The sequence below is a fragment of the Rhyacophila brunnea genome, unplaced genomic scaffold, assembly GCF_057557595.1.
Source record: "Rhyacophila brunnea isolate RB1 unplaced genomic scaffold, BYU_Rbru_1.0 scaffold_12, whole genome shotgun sequence".
NCBI lineage: Eukaryota > Metazoa > Arthropoda > Insecta > Trichoptera > Rhyacophilidae > Rhyacophila > Rhyacophila brunnea.
Window position 1 is genome coordinate 2,669,951 of NW_028232774.1, and position 6,692 is coordinate 2,676,642.

Here is a 6,692-nt window from a genome sequence, read left to right on the forward strand (position 1 = left end):
TCTCAAATCCAATATATTAATAACTTACTATCAGTGTTATTTTTATAAATAATATACATTCCTGTTATTCATCAGTTGTCAAAGTCAGACTAGTCCTTCACACAAAAACCGGTGGTAATATCGATTTCCAAAAAATATGTAGCATTGATCTATGCATTACATTATTGTAGAAGGTGTGTATTATTTATCATGTAACTCATCTATTCAAATCATAACATTCCATATGTGAACACGACAGACGCGTCAGTATGAGCACTCTATATAACAATGACAGGCAATGACAGGTCATTCGTAGACCTCATCGGGAGGGAAGGAAAAGGTAGGACCACTCGTTGTAAATGTATCGGCTTTCTACTTGAGTCGGCAATGGTCAAACACATTCGGTACTGTGGTGGCAGACGGTTATAAGTGCATTTTTTAGATTTTCTTCCATATGTTCCAAATCGTATATTCTTTGATGTGGCAAAATATTAGAGCTGTAAATTTATTGGTCACAAAGTAATGTTAAAAGATATCTGACCATTTGACCAAATGTGAAAAAAAGTTGATATGGCAAAAAGATATATCTGCTTAAAATGCAAGATAACAATAAAATTTCATTCTTAAAACGTAAACTAAAAGTTTGTGTTGGGATGCTAATTCCACTTATTTTGATAAAAAAAATACTTCAAAATAGGTACCTTATAAACTAACTTGACAGATTGATTTAAAATCTTTGTTTTTGCTCTACTGTAAAATTGTGTTAACATTAGTTATAGCCGTTTGCCATCACATATACATTACCCAAAAAAGCAACCAAAATTTACTTCGGCGTATCTGGAACGACGAACTGATAATATTCGGCGGAAATGAGTGACAGCGAAAGGTTAAAAAAAACTAATAAAAGTAAAAAGAGTCAATTGACGTTTTTAACAAGCAGTAGGTCGAACCTACTTGATAGTGGTGATGGTGGAGGTTTTAATATTTCAAATGTAACTATCTGTCTATCTACATTTCTAGCACACCTTCCGGTAAGTACATTATTTTATTGACTATAAATCAACAAGGCAATAAAATTTAATCAATAATAGTTAGGGATATCAAAAAGTATCGATTAATTTTAATCCATACTTCGGTACTTTCCTTTCAATACGATATCGATATTTTGTATTTTTTTAGGATAGTCTGGTGGACTTCGTTACTTTAGTATATCAATATATTTTTACGACCCGATGCCGATACCAGTATAGATTCATTTTTCTTTTGATACAACATTCCTAATCACAGTGATATGTACCGACTACCAAATGTATCTCTCAATCTCATGACCCCAAATGTAAAGTGTCCTACTTGCAAAACTATTTTTTTTCAGCTGAGACTAAAAATGACGTTCTTCCACTCAGACGTGCACATAAGTGCATCTATTATATACACAAGGCTGCTATCGGCGGCTATCAAGGGTAGTTTATCATATTTATGTACTAAACTATTACAATTTTTACAATAATAAGTTAGGTACCTAGCCGTCTAAACTGTCTATCTCACTCTAAAAGTTAACACAGCCAAGAGAAGCACTTTTTGAAAATTCAGATGGTTAACTTATTATAAAAATTAACCGTCTCAATACATAATCATGATTAACTACCACCGATAGCCGCCGATAGCAGCCTTGTGTATAGGATAGATGCGCATGAGTTATCCATATTATAACGTCTGATATGGTTTAATGAAGGGAATAGGGGGGGGTGTGGTAAATTTGACGTAATTTATTTATTTAAAAAAAGACACATTGAGCACATAACAAATTATTAGTTCAAGACGTTCACAATATGACAATTAGAATAAAAAGCACAATTAAATCAACTAGAGAAAAAAACAAAACAAAAAATAATTTTATAGAAAAGAATTAAAATAAAAAAAAACAACAATCATTTAAAAAAAATACAAATTAAACAATAAAACAATAAAACTGAACTTAAAAACCAGAATACATAATGCATCGCTAAAAATGTTTACATCTATAGGGAGTGCATTATCCACTTGTGGATGCAAATGGTTGCAGCTACTCGTAAGTAGGGATTCCAATCCCGGGATCCCGAATCCCGCGCTATTTTCGATATCTATGAATCCCGGGATTGATAAACATAATCCCGAAACTTTCGGGATTGATTTTTTTATAAATTTTTATGGAAAATAAAATAAAAACGAAAACATAACAAAAAAAATACTTTTAATAACAAATAACAACATTAAAAATAAACTGAGTTTGAATGAAGTTTGATTTATACCCATGTATAAGTTGCCGATTCATTTTATTTTTTCACATAAATTAATAAAAATGAGAAAAATTGGAAAAAAACAATGCTTCACAAAAGTAATTCCACATTGATCTCATACGTTTTACGGCAGTTTCATATTTGGCTGACTAATTAGATTTATGAAGCGGAAAGGCCATAAGTACACCATGATTATTTGCTTTACTATTTTAAATCTCGCTAACCCATTCATTAAGTGTTTACTATCAGAAACAGCAATGTCATATTAAATTCACATTATTATTTATATTACAATATTATTTACTCCATTAAACTTATATATTTCCAAGATTGTACGTAGATAATATACAATATTAACAATAAATGTCTTAAATAGTATAAATCATACTAGATTTCTTTTTGACCGATTTTATCAATGTTATTTGTAAATATAAAAATTTTATGTTAACAATGGCAAAAAATGCCAATCCCGGAACCAGTTCCGGGATCCCGGGATCAGAATTTTGGCTCGGGATTGGATTCCCTACTCGTAAGTGAGCATCCACCAGTGGTTATAACTTCAAGTCAGGTTTCCGGCACTAGAATCAACGCCTGGAGTGTCCGGAGATGATACGGAATGAAATGAACATGAAAAGCACAGTTACAGTAAAATAAAATCACATTATCAAGACAACAGCACTTCAGAGCCACTGGTAAAGTTTCAACCCATGCCAGCTCGTTTTCATCAGCGTGGCAGATTCCCCCAGGGAATGTATACAGGGCGCAGGTCTCAACAACCTGCTCATCGGTTTGTATTTATCAGCAGATAAGAGATCCTTCCAGTGGCGAAGGGTGGAGGTAGGCTGTTAAGACCCGCCATAAATAGTGTACATTAAACTTTGTTAGTCATACGTATTTGTTGTTATTAAACGAAGCCTACAATTTACAGATGGTGTTGGTTAGTTTTAAAAATCAATTAAACCCTGCCTATACCAAATCATAATAGTGTTGGTTTACTTTGGGCGATACGACAAAATTGTGCACACTTTATCATTTCCTCTTTGGATTAAGAATAGGTACATATTACACATATTGTTGGTTCATTTCATCAAGCCCTGCATAAACCAAATCATAATAGATAAACAATATTATTCTATCTATAAAATATCCAAAGTTATGTATGATTTAAGTGCATAAGTTTAGATATTTTATAGACAGGCGAGTATATTTTGACTGTTATATATTATGGCTTGGTTTCGCAGGGCTTAATTGAAATTGAAAAACTAACCAACACCATCTGTAAATAATTGTAGTCTTATTATAATGCAAATAAACAGGAATGACTGACAAATTTTAGCGTGCACTATTTATGGCGGATCTTAACAGCTGACCTCCACCCTTCGCCACTGGATCCTTCTTCCTACTCCAGATGCCTGCCAGAGTAATTCTCAAGATAATATGGTGTGTATGTCAATTTAAAGGTTATTGTTTTTTGTCTGCGTAGTTTGGACGAAAATAAATAATAAAATATGTAAGTACGCACCTAGCGAATTTTCAGATAATTTGAAATTAAATATGAACAAGGGGGGACATGCTCAGCATACGTCAAAATGGAGCTTTTATGCTATTTTCAAAATATGATCAATGACATTCCTTAAACGTTGTAGATAATCTATTTACATACTTTTAAAGTCTTATTATCCTTTATATTTATTTTAAACATTAGATGACTGCATAAAGTATTTTTATTACAAGAATTCAGTACGTCCATGTGAAGTGGTGTTAAGATTTTTTATATTTATAAATTTTTAAAAGCATTTATAAAACCATTTGTAAAATTTATGTAGACATTATTTGTATATGGACGTACTTACTGAAATATTACTATATTCTAAAACATTAGAGCGAGAAGTTTAAAAGAATAGTATCTTATGTAATAAAAATACTGTATGCAGTCATTAAATGTTTAAAACAAATATAAAGAAAGGATAATAAGGCTTCAAAATTATGTAAATAGATTATCTACAACGTTTAAGGAATGTCCAGGATTATGCTTTGAAAATAGCATAAAAGCTCCATTTCAACGCACTGTTATATACACTAATAATACATCAAACCTATTTAATTTACAATGCTGTTTGATTATAGCATCATATAAACTTTAAGCTTTTAAAGTAATATAATATAAACATTTATGCACCCACTTGAACGTGTCAACTTAAGAAATATTCAAAGTGATCTCACAAGCATTCAAGTCACCATTTAAAAGCAGTAAATTAACTAAAATAACGTCTTTTAACCGGATGCACACCTGTAGTAATAAATAAGATAATATATGTATCCTTTTATACAAATAACACTTCAAAGTGCTATTAAGGAAATCTCTTGATAGATACACCTTTCTCACCCCCTTTTAAAATACTGACACGAGTTAAGAAATACACTTAACTGTTATTATTTACGAGTTCATGCAATCTGTTCCCACCTATTTGGGGTAAACACCTGCACGTAACTATGTTGATTTAAACAGATGACATCAAATATTACTTACGAGCCTCTGTCCAATACTTGAAGTAAAGCAATTTGTTATCTACATTAATTGCACAAATGTGCATCTTTTTGGGTTATATATTCAGATCTTACACACTCTTTAACCTTTTTGACCCGAACTAGAAAACTCACTAACCAGTATTAGTGTTATTTATTGTTGATGTAAGCAGATGTGATAATAAACACCTGCACAGTCGAATAATGTCATAAATGTTATTTCTTGTTAATGTAAAAGCATATATCATAACGGACACGTGCAGTCTGTTCAAGTCAAAAACCCATTAAAGGGAATAGTATAAAACCTCAGGGAATGTCACTCCTGTTTGTCTTTAGTCTCCAACCATAGTACTGTACGTAACTTATGTCTGTCAAACACTTTGTACTAAAATTATTACTGAAATAAATAGTAATGTTTTACTTTACGTGAAACACTATTTTCTCCGCTGTGTTCACAATCAATTACAAACGCCCACCGCTCAAGCAATCCTAAGAAGGTAAATCCCTGACAAAACTACCTTCAAGACGTACAGTCTATAACCGTACAAGAAAACTGTGAAGAATTACATCAAGGAGATTCACAGAGTGTCCCAAATTCTGGTAAGAAACTTAAGGAAGGTTAATATCATCAAACCATATAGGACCTGCAAACCCAGATCTCCTACTCCATTAAGCCACTCATCACTGGGACATAACAGTACGCTGAGCGTGTCCCCCCGTAAGAACGGCACTTTGCCTAAGGATGTTATTGCACACATAATATAATGTCAAAGAAATTTTTTATTTTAGAAACAACACCAAACAAACAAACATCCCAACTTTGTTGTTTGAATAATATGTTAAAATATTTTTTAAGGAAAGGGACATAAACATCAGGCTGTTGACCGACTTGTGGTGAAATTAAATTTTATATCGAAGTTAAAACTAAATAATTTACATAACAGGATTGAATTGACATGAGCTATTCGCTTGACCAGTGAAATTGAACTGTGACGAAATAATAAAACTTTTCAAAATAATTTGTATTATTATTTTAACAAAATTGAGTTATTAATGATATTTTATACTTATACACAAGTAACATTAAATCTGCACATACGCATCATATCGTTCCACCGTAAAAAATATTCCAAGTAGGATTTTTAAGATAACTTTATTGTCTTATTCAAATACAATAGGTAATATATTAGTGATCTTTTAAATTCAATTGAAAATAAAATACACATTTTTATTTTTTTATAATAGGTAGTTATTACTTTATAAAGTTGGATATATTTGGAATCAAGTAGGACCTGCGTCGAAGCACTGCGACCGCAGTGGCGTGAGTCTGAGCCCTTAGCCGGCTCGCACATCACAACTCGCCTTGTGGCGACAACGGCCATAAATCAAATCTTCTGAGACTGCCGACGAATGTTGCAAGCTACAACCTCGCTTATCTGCCTAGCGGCAAACGTCAAACTCGAAAAAGGAGAAGTCTCTCGTCTGCTATTTTTTGAGCGAGCGATGACAGTGTAGACAGAGACAGAGACAGAAATGGCCGATGGCCGCAGGTTGTGCGCTTGCGCGGAGTCGACTTGCTTCGATCCAACATACAGGCTGTATGACATATGACATGTTGCATCTGAGGATCGTCTCGCGTTGCAGTTGCATTGGCCAATCTGCGAAGTTCCATTTGATAACGTTTGTTTCTTGGTTTAAGATGACGTCACATCGACGAATTCGTCGTAAGACGCATGCGGCGAGTTCTGATGTGCGAGCCCTCTTAGGTCCGTTTCCTCTGGGCGTTCATAAACATTATACAAAGGCCCCTTTATTCGAATACAATGGCCTCCTTATTATACACGAGCGCGACAACGGTGTCCGGTCTGAAACGGGCCTTAAACGTGTTGATCGTTTTGAAACAGCTTTGAT